Source organism: Kryptolebias marmoratus, linkage group LG11 (genome assembly GCF_001649575.2).
Source record: "Kryptolebias marmoratus isolate JLee-2015 linkage group LG11, ASM164957v2, whole genome shotgun sequence".
Classification (NCBI taxonomy): Eukaryota; Metazoa; Chordata; class Actinopteri; order Cyprinodontiformes; family Rivulidae; genus Kryptolebias; species Kryptolebias marmoratus.
Genome location: NC_051440.1, coordinates 1,503,601 through 1,518,837, shown reverse-complemented (window position 1 = coordinate 1,518,837; position 15,237 = coordinate 1,503,601). Strand labels below are relative to the sequence as shown.

The following is a 15,237-nucleotide window of genomic DNA, read 5'->3' as shown; positions in this document are numbered from 1 at the left end:
TCTTTTTTTTTCATAAGTTCCTCCAAAAATATTCTCCTTCCTTTCTCATACCTTCTACACTCTAAAATAACATGTTCTATTGTCTCCCTTCTTCCACAATGTTGACAGTTTCCTGTATTGTGTTTATTATTATAAGTGTTTATTTATTTTAACTAGTGAACACCCCACACACGTCAAAAAATACAGCAAATAGTCTGAGTGGTTAGTGCTTCGTTTCTGCCGTTAAAATTTTCGTTTGTGCAGCTTTGGTTTCTGAGATATTAAAAATGATTTTTTAGGTCAACCAGAGGTCACCATCCCCCCGTCTTGCTTCAAAACAAACCAAAGTGGGCTACTTTGTTAGTGCTATCCCTTATGAGATAATGCATCATTTTCTTTCAGGTGATAACCGACTTCACCTAAATTGATGACTGTTGCCTGTGCTGGACATACAGTAACGGCAAAGCAAGCAGTTATTAATTACGTATATTATTGTGCAAGTTAAATTCTGCAGATTTTCAGCTGTTGTACAACGTGTACCTTCTTTTGTTTTGAACTTCAATAAAGATTTAGAACAAGAAAAAAATTGTCTCATTTCAAGAAATGTTTTCTCACCAGGGGGATGATGAAAACTTGTCATTGTATTCGACTCATTCTGGTATAAATAGAGGGAGACAATAGAACATGTGGCTCATTTACATACAACTTTGGGTTGTGAGTGCAGAGAGAGCAGAGCGAGCAAGCGGTTTGTCAGAGCCGAGCGCGAGCAGAGAGAGGCGAGCGCGAGCAGAGAGAGAGCCGAGCGCGAGCAGAGAGAGAGCCGAGCGCGAGCAGTTTGTCAGAGTTGAGCGGTCTGTACTCTCAAATCAGTGTCACTGCGCGCTCAACTTGGTGGCACAAAAGTAACGCCATAGAGCTCGGCAGGCGCGCTCCCCACTGCGCATCACCGGCAGGTGGGAGATTGCCGGAGGTGAGATGGACGCTGTGTGGATGTAGCAGGAGAAGATGGACCGACAGGAGAGCGGCACGTTTTGCTGCACAGCTCCTCTCTGAGGAGGAGACAGACAGGAGGACACTGGAGACAGACCGCTGTCAGCTCAGAGGACGAGAGGACACAGGACACAGACCGGCGTCAGCTTAGAGGACGCAGGAGACAGTATGTACGTGACTTCTTTTCATGCTGTCGCACCATGTTTCGTCCTCTCGAGTCATGATTTGCTCCGTTTAACATAAGTTCTGTGTCGCGTCCAACTGTGTTCGCCTGGTTCTGCCCGGTTTTGTCTTTCACGCAACAAGACGAAGAACCGGTGTTGAATGGAGTTGTGTTCCCCCTCCAGATCCGTTTACCCGCCTGTCTGAGTAGATGTTGACGGTGTTATGAAGGCGATAATGTTCTGTGTGTATCGAGGCAACATCTACCTGTTGGACTCAGCCCTGTCTGTTCGGTCTGTTCCTCTCTGTGCTGCATGACTGGTTCAAACCACTGAATTCGTGATTTTAATACCTGACAGGACCATCCTCTAAAAATGTATATATCCTTGGTTCGTGGGTTGGAATAATAGGAATGTGCATTGATCATAAATAGGAAAAGTGCCCAGAATTTAATTAGTCTTCTAGTTGTTTACCCTATGTTTAGAGAGTCCTGGGATTATTTTGGAAATTTTACTCCAACAAAACCTGTTTGATTTTTGCGGAAGGAGCAAAAATACTTTTTCAACAATCCTGACTTTTGGTTTGTTTTCAATGACATGTATCCCAAAAATCATCCAGTTTGATCTGTCAGCACATACCTTTGTTTTGATTCTTAACATAATGTTGAAATGACAATGTCGAATGACAGTATACTGACAGTACAAATTCCCGTGTAACAAACTCAAACTTTAGGGTGACTAGAGGTTTATTATTAAGTATTTAATAGAACAGATAATTGCTTTTATTATTATTTTAATCAAAGCCATAAAATTCTGATCATTCATTAAAGAACATTTGCTGAAGGTTTCACAGCAATAACTAAAAATTACAAAATTGCAGAATTTAGCCACTTTTTCTGACTGATGACAACTTTTCAGACTGCACAATGGTAAATCGGGACCCAAAATTTAGATTTTCTTTTTTTAAATACTATAACTTTTAAATTTGTTAATCCGAATAGATAAGCTGGATATCATTTGAAACTTCTTTTAATACTCTTCAATCAAATGCTGTGTTTTAACATAAACCTTTTTGTTACATACTGTTAGCAAAATATCTCATAAACCATTGGATGGATTTGAATGAAGCACTTAGAAACTAATCACTGCCTGTACATCTACAACTCAACTCAACTTAAAATACCTAATGGAATGTAAAAACTGTTATCAAGGCAAGCCAGTGTTTCCACGAGTGTATTATAAGCCTGGTATTTTTGTTTAAAAAAGTATTTCAAAAGTACCTTTTTGTAAAACTGTAGTTGTGTAAATATTTGGCACAAATATCTTACAATATCACATAATAAATAGCCATATTTTCAACTTTCCTGTCAACTTTAATCTTTTTTTTTTTACTAAATCACGGTCAGCCGGCCGTAGGCTGGCGAACGGCCACCTACCACCGGGCTTAGCCTCTTTTCTGGGGGAAACCCTAAAAGGTGATCACAACTGAAGGGGATGACTTACCTTAAGGCAACATTGCAAATGTCCAAGACAGCTACATGTACCTTGGAATCTCGCAGACAAATGGCAACCAGGATGAGACCACAAGGAAGTCAGCCACAACAAAGTACCTACAGAGTAAGGTAGGTCCTGAAGAGCCAGCTGAATGGAAAGAACAAAGTTCAAGCCATCAACACATGCAGTGCCCATCATCAGATACCCTGCTGGTGTAATAACCTGGCCAAAGGAGGAGATGGGAGCCACTGACATGAAAAGACCAAACTCCTCCCAATGCATGCAGAGTTTCACTCCAAGTCCAGCAAGATGCAGGCTGTGTAAAGATGCACCTGAAACAGTCCAGCACATTATAGCGGGATGTAAGATGCAGGCAGGCAAAGTGTACATGGAACGTTCCTGTTTACTGGAATACTGTACAAGAATATCTGTTTCGAATATCGACTGGAAGTCCCACAGTCAAAGTAGGACACTCCACCTAAGGTGGTGGAGAGTGGCAGGGCTAAAATACTGTGAGATCTGACAAACAGGTGATGGCTAACCAACCAGACATTGTGGTGATAGATAAGATACAGAAGACAGCAGTGGTGATAGATGTAGCAGTCCCAAGTGACTGTAACATCAGGAAGGAGCACGAGAAGCTGGATAAATACCAAGGACTGAAAGAGGAAATAGGGAAGCTGTGGAAAGTCAAGGACTGAGTGGTACCAGTGGTCATCAGAGCACTCGGTGCTGTGACCCCCAAACTGGAAGAGTGGCTCCAACGGTTCCCAGGAACAACCTCAGAGTCCTCTGTGCAGAAGACCACAGTCCTAGGAACAGCTAAGATACTCCACATTTTTATTTATTTTATCTAGATGGATTGAAAAATTATTTAAAATGAAGATCACGTGATGTTCATAGTCTTTTTTGTTTGTTTGTTTGTTTTTAAGATTTCTGAAAATTACTTAAAAGGCATAAATTATAACTTACGTTGTCTATATTTTTATGACATGATAACATTCAGCATGGTGTTAAAATAAAATGCCACACATTTCATGGCAGTACTTTGCTATCCAAAACAAATACAAAGAGTTGTTTGCTTGATTCCCAAAAGAAATGATTTTAATGTCACTTTAATAGGTGAGAAAGTTTTGTTCAGGCTATCTGTGGGAATGTTCTCTCAAACTCATAAGCATTCTCTCCAAATGTTGCTCTCAGTGAAATGTACAATGAGCCCATTGTTGTTTTGTAGGACTCTCTCTGTTTGATGACCTAATTAACTGATTATCCTGCCTGAGCTAACATGTTGCATGAAACCGATACAAAGAGATAAATAGACACTGTGCTCACCCATCTGATTCTGTCCTTGTATTTATTTATAAAGAAAAACATAAAGGCTTAAATAACTCATTTTCAAACTTTGTCTCATGTACTTTATGCTGCCTGTGCAGGGTTTCCCCCAGAAAAGGGGCTAAGCTCGGAGGTAGGTGGCCGTTTGCCGGCCGATCTCTGGCTGACCGCCGGTCGACCGTGATTTAGTAAAAAAAAAGATTAAAGTTGACAGAAAGTCAAAAATATGGCTATTTATTATTTGATATTGTAAGATATTTGTGCCATATATGTACACAACTACAGTTTTACAAAAAGGTACTTTTGAAATCCTTTTTTAAACAAAAATACAATTAAAATAAACAGTACTTGATTGCATCTAATTTAAATCCTAATTTAAGTCACATTTATAAAAGAAATTTAATTAACATAAATGATAAGTGCAAACAAGGCACCAACACACGTCTCACGTCAAGGCCAATGAATAACAACAGACAACACTGACAAACAGACAGATGCTGTACTGTACTGTGCATATCTAATGCTGAATTTAATAGCATCATTTTACTGTTAAACAAGAATAATATTTTCACTAAGCACAAAACATGTTTACCATATTCGGTCTTGTAAAGCCACCTGCTGAATTTTGGCTCAACTAACCATTTTTGGTTAAACCCGCTCATTCAATGTTTATTGTTGTGGCTCTGATGAATAATAAGGAGGACCTAAACGCTGGACAAGGAGGCAGGCAGGTTATGTTAACCACATAATGTTTAATACACCCACACAAAATAATAAGTCAAGAATGCTGCATAAACAGTTTGAATGAAACTAGCCTTAAAGGTCTCGCTCACAATGGTTAAATTACCTCTTCGTGTTTTGCAGAAGCCTGTTAATCACCCATTGATTAAAATCAGATGTGTTGGAGCAGAGAAACAAGTAAAACATGCAGGATAGTGGTCCTTAAGGACCAGGGTTGGACACCCCTGATCTAAGGCCACAGCCCCAACTGCCCATGTCTAAAAACCATGCAGATGATAAATATTAATGTAAAATAATAATGCTTATAATATATTTTGAATGATGCTTGAAGTCTGTCCATCACTTGTCACAGCTAAATATTTTCGAAGAGTTACCAGAAACTCTACATCCTCTGAGTCATACCTGGATAAATGTTGAGTCTGTGGATGAAAAATGAGTCTGCCAGGGCCGGCCGAGGAAGACCATGCCTCCAGACCTTGGATCTAGACTTCCCTGAAAAGTGGGATGCTAATAAGAATTTGCTGCGGCACATCAAGGTAATGATAGATAACCTAAACTTGTCACCGATTTTGAGTTGATGGTATCAAAAATTCAGAAAATTTTCAGTTACACCACTTTACAGGGAAGAGATGCCCATTAACTCCACTTTTATTTTCCATTATAATGAAGCCTCTGTCCATTGCTTAACCGTTTCATTCGGATACATCCAGCCCAACTAGAAATGGTGTGGAGTTGAAGGCGGCCCTCTTTGCTGAAGACTTTTTGATACTCCTGTCTGACCTGTCACTCTCTATTCCTGCTGTCCTTTCAGTTCGAGATGCATTTAGTAAAATTTCTGGATATAAACCTAAATTTAGCAAAGGTGAGGTATTTGCTGTTAACAGAAAGGTAAAAGAGCATCTGCTCAATAATCTGCCATTCAGAATATCCAATTCAGATTTTTCTATCTTGGAGTGTACATAACTGATACAATGGTTAATCTTTATAAAAAAAAATTTCTCTCTTTGCTGACACAAATGAAACTATTTCGTGCCATGGTCTCTCCTAAATCTTTCTGTGGCTACTAGAATTAATGCTGTCAAAATGAATATCTTCCCTCACTTCTTATATCTATTTCAGTGTATTCCAATTTTGCACCTATTAGTTTATTTCCGAAAGGTCAATAGTCTGATTCTAGATTTTATTTGGAGCTAGGACCCACTTGGGCTGCACCATCAGATCTACACCATTTAGGCTTCCTAATGCAGAAAAAAAACCACTTTTTCAAAAATTGCCATAAAATAAATAAATTGTCGATTAAAAAACAAAAACTGAATAGTGGAGTTTTGTAAAATTAAAGAGCCTTAAGAAACTAAAAATTAAAAAGTCATTTATATTTGATATTTATATTTCAGGCTGAGATAGCTTTAAAAAGCCTGACTAGTTTATGGGGGAAATTTTTTTGATAAATAGTATTTTTCTGCAGTGATGTAAGGTGGTCAGAAACACTGAAGTGGTCATCAACTATAAATACACGTAAGTTTAACCTTTTGAAAAGACACTGGGTAAGTCACTACCATTATCACACCTCTGACTCAGCTGAACACACGGTAATCTGTGTCCATGCAGTTAAACATACCGTAACTTATTGACTCATGTAGAAGTGAGCCACTCTAGTAATCATATGTTACATTAAGAAGAACAACTATTTTGGTCTTTGCTGAACCTGTTTCTTCTTTTAGACTTAAGAAAACAACAGAATGAAGGAAGCCCAGTCATTGATGGGTTAGTTTGTCATTAAATAGTATTGTTTTACTGCTGCTACTGTTACTCTTTAATCGCTTTGAAAAGCTTTTATTGTCCAAAGTGAAAGGGCAATAAGATTTTTTGCACTCTTCTGTGTGTGCATGTGTAGTACAGTTATATTATCTCATAACCCACTAGTTGGATTTTAATTCAACTTTCAGAAAGCAATCATTGCACAAGCATCTACAACTGATTAACTTTTTTTACTCAGTTCAATTCAAGATGGCCACCATCCAAACAGGAACAGAAATTAAACTTTATGTTTAGTTTACAATGAGTTTCATTGTTAAGTTTATTTATAGCGGTGTGGTGATGTGTGACTCTGAACCATATTAAACTTGCCACAAGTTAGTAATTGGCCTGCAGCACTCCAGTGACAGTTAAGCTGCTTACTAGCCAGCTGGAGATTAACTGGAAAGTCCCCACTTCCAGTCCACAAACACACACACACACAATACATGCACACATACACAAAGTCAGTCATACGGGGCTTAGAAAACTAGGACAGTCTGTCAGCTCATTACCAAGCTTACCGTACTTCACTAGATTAAAATAATTTGTTTTAACAACTAGTATGGTATTATACAGTACAAGGTTTGTTCCTCTAGGGTGTGCCAATGCTCAAACACATTCTTTCCTGAAAATAACTTATTACTGTAGTTCTTTAGCCTATCCTCCTGAAACTGTAAACAAGACAAAAAATTAATAAAGATAAAAAGAAAGTCATCCAGACACGGCAGGATCGTAGGGAGCTGGTGCCTATGTCCAGCGACTGATCATTGTGTGAGACGTGGGATACACCCGGACAACCCTTACAAAAAAATCCCATGAAAGTCACATGTGATTCCCACATTTCCACATTTGTAAGGGAACACAAGTCCATCACAGGGACACATAGAGACAAACAAGGCAGACAATCATTCACACCCTCACTCACTGCTAAGGACAATTTAGTTACTAATTCACCTCACATGCATGTTTTTGGTCTGTGGAATGAAACTGGAGTATCTGGAGAAAACACATGCAGAAAGGCTGCAACCAGGTTGTGAACCAGCAACCTTTTATGTTGTGAGGTGACAGCTCCAACAACTGCTCCACTGTGTAGCTAAAATGAACATAATAATTATTAAAGCTGCAAGCAACTGGACAGTTTTTTATTGAGCCTCTAAGAAAGTAATCGGATAAATGTCTACAACTAATTAAGTTCTGGAGTCAGTCTGATTCAAGATGGCTGCCACAGCAAATCAACCTTAGCAAACATAAACACGGTTACAACTCTGTTAGTTTTATAGATATTAAGATAATATTTGGTGTGGTAGCAGTTGAGAGTCATCCCCAACTCATAATCTGAGTGCTACACATTACACAAGATCTTTGCTTATGTCATAGTTTTGGTATTTTTGGTTTGTTTTTTTTATTATTATCTTGTTTCTGTTTGAGTTATTGTTTCAGTTTAGTTTTTCCTGTTCATGTTTGCTGTCACTATTCACTCCTCCCCAGTCACTCTTTTGCCTTTCTGCCACGCCCATCTACACCTGTCTCTAGTCTTGTTAATTGCTTCACCTGTGCCCACTTTCCAATCACCTCCTGATTAAAAACCCGGTCATTTCTCCCACACACCACTGGATCATTCTGTTTGTCTTCTTGTCTTGCCATGCCCGGTCCCTTGTTTTTGTATTTTGTTAATGTTAGTTTTGCTGCCACGCCAGCCTTTTTGTTTGTTTATTTAAGTTAAATAAATTGTTTTCTTTAATTTTTACTATGAATCTGCGTAGTGGGTTCGCCTCCGTCTTTCCCCCTTCTGACAGCTTAACTATCAAAAGACTGATTATGCTGGTGTCATCAGATCACATGGTGTTTTTAAAGTACCTGGAGTGCTTCTGTCAACTTCACTTAAAAGTGCAGATTTTGATAATACATGTAAAACCAGAAATTTGATAATTTCAATTTGATAGTATAAAAAAATTATCCCAGTGTAAAAGTGGAATGGAGGTGAAGGCCGGCCTTGCATTTCTTTCAATATGTTTGTCTTTTTTTTGGCATTTTACAAAACGGAAGAAAGTGGTTGAATCTGCTGAGACTATGTGATGAATTTACCTGAGAGGTCTGACCCAATCCGGTTGAGGCGTAAACATTGTTAAACTAGAAGTCAACTGCAGGAGTTCATAGTGCGAAGATGGACTGTTTTATCAGGAGCAAGAGAGAGTGTTTGAAAGAGAAGAAAAGAAAAGCTCAATAACACGTAGTGTTTTAGGAGATGTGTGTACTGAATGTAAATCGAGGTTTTTTTTTTTTGGAGAGGAACAGGCAGAACATGAGCTTATTTTAACCTCATCATTGGAGAAGGAGAGAAGTAGAGCTAAGGATGATGAAGTGACTGATCTGTCTTTTATCTACTGCGATGAGAGGTAAGGCAAACTTCTGAATATTTATAGCTATAGCTTATAGTGTGTGTGTGTGTGTCAAAACTATTCACTTGCTCATCCAAATCACTGAATTCAGGTGTTCCAATCATTTCCATGGCCACAGGTGTATAAAATCAAGCACCTAGGCATGCAGACTGCTTCTATAAACATTTGTGAAAGAATGGGTTGCTCTCAGGAGCAGGCTCAGTGGATGCTGAGGAGCATAGTGCCCAGAGGTCACAGATATTCTGTAGAATCAATATCTACAGACCTCCAAACTTCATGTGGCCATCAGATTAGCTCAAGAACAGTGTGCAGAGAGCTTAATGTAAGTTTCCATTAAGGAGCAGCTGCATCAAAGTCTTACATCACCAAGGGCAATACAATACAAAGCGTCAGATGCAGTGGTGTAAAGCACGCCGCCACTGGACTCTAGAGCAGTGGAGACCTGTTCTCTGGACAAATTACACTTCTCTGTCTGGCCAATCCAATGGACAAGTCTGAGTTTGGCGGTTGCTAGGAGAACGGTATTTGTCTGACTGCATTGTGCCAAGTGTAAAGTTTGGTGGAGGGGGGATTATGGTGTGGGATTGTTTTTCTGGAGCTGGGCTCGGCCGCTTAGTTCCACTGAAATGAACTCTGACTGCTTCAGCATACCAAGACATTTTGGACAATTTCATGCTCCCAACTTTGTGGGAACAGTTTAAAGATGGCCCCTTCCTGTTCCACCATGACTGCGCACCATAAAGACATGGATGAGCGAGTCTCATGTGGAAGAACTTGACTGGTCTGCACAGAGTCCTGACCTTAACCTGATAGACACCTTTGGGATAAATTAGAGGTGAGCCAGGCTTTCTGTCCAACATCAGTGTCTGATCTCACAAATGTGCTGAATGGTCAGAAATTCCCATAGACACTCCTAAACCTGTGGAAAGCCTTCCCGGAAGAGTTGAGGCTGTTACATCTGCAAAGGGTGGGCCAACATCATATTAAACCCTATGGATTAAGAATGGGATGTCTCTTAAATACATACTGTATGCATGTGACGGGAAGTGAGCGAATACTTTTGGCAATGTATGTATGTATATATATATGAATGTGTGCGTGCGTGCGTGCGTGCGTGCGTGCGTGTGTGTGTATGTACACAATAATATACACAATGTACAGGCACAGGCCCATGAGATTGCTGCGGTGGGCTGACAGGCTAAATCAGTACAATTTCAGCTTGGAGTTAATGCCTGGGCGGGCCAACATGGTGGCCAATCTCCTGTCAAGAGCTGTGTCAATGACAAAGGAGATGGGTGGAGTAACATCAGATACAGAGAGCGACGAAGACTGGGTCCACATCCTGCATGGCTCCCTCAGTTTAATAGTCACCCTGGCAGAGCTGCAGCAGGCCTCAGCTGCGGACGAGACACTCACAATGCTCTGCACCTATGTGCAGGATAGGTGGCCTACCAAAGTGGATGACAGGGTGCTTCTCTATTACTGTTTCTGCAACGAGCTCTCCTGCTGGGTGACAGTGTGCCTAGCTCGTGGCCACCAGGCAGTCATTTCAGAAAATCTCAGGTCCAGAGTACTACACATGGCGCATGAGGGGCACGTGGGGGTGGTCAAGGTGAAGCAGCACTGCCGTGATACGGTGTGGTGGCCCTGTATTGACTCTGATGTTGAGGAGCTGGTGCATAACTGTGATTGGTGCCTTCTGAGTGGGCAAACTGGCCAGCATGCCACAGCTCCTCTCACCCCAACCCCTTGGCCATCTTCACCTTGGGAACATATTCAGGTTGATATATGTGGGGAACTTGACAGGGCACCTGCTCATGCTTGCTACTTGCTGGTTGTTCATGATCTTCACTCGAAGTAGCCTGAGGTTTGCTAACTGAGCTCCATCACTGCACACACCATCATAGATTGCTTGGACAATCTGTTTGGGCACTGGGGCCTCCCCAGTGTTGTCACAACGGATAATGGGGCCCAGTTCACCTCAGCGGAGTTCACAGAGTTCCTCATAGTGCGGTCCATCAAGCACATCAGGATGGCAGTGTATCACCCAGAGAGCAATGGCGGAGTGGAAAAACTGAATAAAACTCTCAAAAATGGAATCTTAGCCTGTGTGGAGGAAGGGAGAACCTTTAGCGACACTCTCAACCAAACTCTCCTGACCATCCGGTCATCCAAGCCTTCCACCACAGGAGCGTAACCAGCAGCGTTAATGATCGGGAGCAAACTGAAGCAACCACTGGAGTGCCTGAGAGCTGAGCCAGCCCCTGCACGTGGGAGCTCAGGGCTCCAGAAGGTCAGAAGTCAGGTAAAGGGTTCACAGGCTCGGATGAAAGACAGGTTTGATGCCACGCACCGAGTGCAGACCCCCTCACTGGTTGCAGGGGATTGGGTCAGGATCAAATGGCTTCATCTGCAAAATAAACTGCAATCATACTGGTCAGAGCCCTTGCGGGTGATTAAGCAATTAGCGCTGGCCAAATACAGACTGGAGAATAGGAGTCGTTGGCACGCAAATAGTCTGCACAGTCACAGCCCCCTCAGCATCTTCACCACTGCTGTCCCCAGCAGCGGCTCTGGGTTGGCAGCCCAGGCCAAGGGGTTACCTAGTGGAGGGTAATCCACCAGCTTTACCCGACTTCGCTCCATGGCCGGCACGGCCCCAGAGACTGAGGGTTGCGCCTTGTCTGGCTTGGGGACTATTGCCCCTTTTACACGGGCTCTAATTCAGAAGTCCCGCTCTACTCCACTCTACTCTGCTCGGCTCTATAAAGAATGCATCGCGTCTACACCGGCCAGTTTGGTCGATAGCAGAGGAATGCCTCCTGGTGTTGTGGGAGGGGGGGGATGCACGCTACGAAAACTTGGCGCAAGTTGTGTAAACAACGGAAGCGCTATGGACAATGTTGGCCTTGTGTTGTTGCTGTTTTTTAAACTTTTGGGGACTCTCCTGTGACTTCAGGAAGAGAGGCGCAGTGGAAGAAATGCTCTGGATGCCACGATTGTTACACGGAGTATGACAGCTGTTATCCTCCGGAGATTTCAGGCTTTACAGCGCCTTCAGGTGGGGGACAGATGGCATAAACATTGCAGGGTAAACTAACGCTGTTGTTTATATTCCTACCGTTCGCTCTTTATGCTTGCATCTGGTCACACCCACGACCAATGAGTGAACAGGAGCTAAGCTTGCGCCACCCACCAAAGCAGTGCTGCCGGGCTGGCCCTACTCCGAAGCAGGGACCAAAAAAGCAGGGCCGTCCTCAAACAAATGCCAGTGGAAATGCGTGCAAAGCAAGCGGAGTAGAGTGGACCGGGACCTTTAGAGCTCTGGAGAGCAGGATTCAACTCTGGCCTACAAGTCAGCTCGCTCGTGCCACAGGGAACACCAGGAGGCCAGGTAGACACCAGTGCAGCCTGTTCACCTCTGGGCCTGTTCCAGCCGTACTTCTCCCCATCCACAGTGCAAAACCTCTGAAGGAACACCAGAATGAAATGGGGAAGAAGTACAAATTGGTTGATGTTGAAGTGGAGGAGCAATGCCAGTTTCTTGGACTCCTTATATATACACATTGCTGGTGTCACTGCTGAGCAGCAAGTATTATTGAAAATGAAACACAATTATCTTTGTGCCGTTTCTAGCCAGCTTGATGGCGTGAGATAAATTCAGTACTTGGCTTTGGTACATCCACCCCAGTTACCCAGAGGATGACAAAAAAAGTAGTGAGAACAAGGGAACATCATTGTATGACAAGTTATTTAGAACCAGGTTCATTATCACCGAAGCAAGGAATTAGCTGATGATGAAAATATTGTGGCCAAGGCAAAAAACTGCCTTGATCCAGTTTAGGGCCTTTGTGAAATGGAAACTGCTTTATAGAGTTGCATAAATTAAAAACAAAAAAATCTGCTTATTGCATATGATGTGAAGTATTTGTATTTAGTGTAATTAGTCCTTAATTTTACCTCTTATGCTACCTTTGCATTATTTGGAACTCTTGAAATACAAAGCACTTGTGTATTTTCTGTGTAAATTGGAACAAGGTTTATCTTAAAGAAATATAGATGGCAAGGTAAAACATGTCTAGAAATATATATTTTTATAATAAATATCTGCATTTAGTTTCACTGAATTTCAATTGCAAGCTATGTTTACTTTTTCAAGATCCAAAACAGTTCATTGAGTATATTTGTGATTTTATTATAATACATAGTATGTTTTTCAATTCGGAATTGATGATTGTTGAGTATTTTGAGTCCTAATTTGTTAATAAAGTAGATTAAAGTAAAAGAAAAGAAAAAATATGAGTGAAGTTGTGCTGAAAGAAATTATACCAAACACGGGTATGGTTTGATTAAGTGTATAAAGACAAAATCCAAAGTATTTAATAACAGCCAAAATGGGCTCTGACCTTGAAGGTTTAAAAATTTGGCATTAACTCTTTTGGTCAACCCTTTTTGTCTGTTAGCAAAATATCTTATGAACAACTGGACAGAATTAAATTTGACATTCAGAAAGTAATCATTGGATGCATGTCTATGGCCATTACTCAGTTAATTTTATGGTATGAATGGTTACAAATCTTGTGCAAGTTGAGATGATACAATGTGAAATCTTGTAGAACATTGTGTTTTACATTTGAGCTAAGTGGCCGTATATCCTTTTCTAAACATAAGATGAACTTTTAGCTACCTATTTTTATGTTTAGTTTTAGTTAGCCTTTTGCTGTTTTCAGCTTCTTCCTAGCTTTTTGCTACTGTTAGATTTTAGCCAGTGTTATGCTTCTTTTAGCAACTAGTGTTCTGCTCAATTTCAGCTTCTGCAAATTTCAGCATAGTCATTCAGCACTTCATACTGCATTCTAACAGAAAATCCCAGTCCTCTAGTTTGATTTATAAATGTGTCTTTGGGTTTTGTCTTCCTGTGGGGAACAGTCCTGCTGTAAAGAGCTGGAGGGTTGGATGGCTGTCATATTGACTCGTATGTTTGGGTGTTATGCATCGTGTAGATCTACTCTCGTTGTATGTCGAAGCTTTGTTTTCCTTACAGTTTTACATGTCTGACTGTAGAGATTAATATGATCTGGAAACTGGTGAAATGAATGTGATCTTTACAGATGGCACATATTACTTTAAAACAAGTGAAGTACAGGAGGATTAGAAGACTTCAGACAACTGAAACACATGCCCACCACCTGTTGTTACTGCGTACTTGCCAACCGTCCCACATTGGGCTGGACAGTCCCATATTTAGTCCCCGTCCCTTGTCCTGCAGGAGCACGATTGTTTTCATGTGAGTCGTGTTGTCATCTGATGACAGAGAGCTAAAGATGGAGAGCCAGAAAACCGAAGAGGCAGAAAGATAAAGATGCAGGCATGAAAGAAAGCTTTTCAAAGTGGTTGAAAGATAGCAGGAAGTTCTGTCTGAGCATCAAGAGGAGGCCTGGAAATGTTCAGGTTAGCTAAAGCTACTAATACTAATAAATAACAAGTTACAGCTGTTTACTGATCAGTATTTACAATATAACAGCTGAGAGGATGGAGAGAAAAATCAAAACTTGAGAGCCCTGATCTTCAGCAGCTATGACATGTGTTTAATTCAAATTAATTGATCAGAATTCAGGAAAATCATGTTGAATCTATGATGTTTGTGTGTATTTCTGGGAGTGATNATACAACTGTATATATTTGGGCAGACAGACTTAAACACAGATAATGTAATACGTAAAATGTGAATGTGTGTGTATGTGTATGGTTAGGGGAAGGGGAAGTCGGGACATTAAAAGCAAACGTTTTTAACAAGCTCTATATTAGAATATACAGAACAATACAAAAACTATTTAGTTCCTAAGTAGTGAATTCTTTTGGTGACTTTTATATTTTTAATACCACCCTTATTATTAACACCCTAACCAACCATTATGCTAGACTTATTTTGTGCTGTCAAAATGCTGTATTTAAAACTCTAAAAACCTAACTGGCTGTTAGTCCTCATTCACCTTATTGAATAGTGTATATGACACTGATTATATTCACTGGGTGGCACTGCTGTATGGAAATAAATTAGTCTAAAAAATTCAGAATTCACAGAATAGTATAAATTTTAGAAACTTTTTACACATTTGTGAATGTTGAGGTACACACTTATGTACTGTCTTACACATTTGTGAATAATACTGTACACTTACAAATCTCCTCTCCCTGGGCTGCCACCTTATCATGGTGGAGGGGTTTGAGTGTCCCAATGATCCTAGGAGCTATGCTGTCAGGGGCTTCATGCCCCTAGTAGGGTCACCCAAGGCAGACAGGTCCTAGGTGAGGGACCCGACGAAGTGCAGCCCAAAGACCCC

General features: G+C 40.9%; 1 protein-coding gene across 1 annotated transcript in view; it reads left to right on the top strand.

Moving 5' to 3' along the window:
* Positions 1 to 959: 959 nt before the first annotated feature.
* The window catches only part of ripor1 (RHO family interacting cell polarization regulator 1), an 86,695-nt gene continuing 72,417 nt past the window's right edge, over positions 960 to 15,237 (top strand). Inside the window, exon 1 of the mRNA XM_017433925.3 lies at positions 960 to 1,139. The gene's annotated coding sequence lies outside the window, so the exon portion shown is untranslated. The remainder of the gene's footprint in view (positions 1,140 to 15,237) is intronic.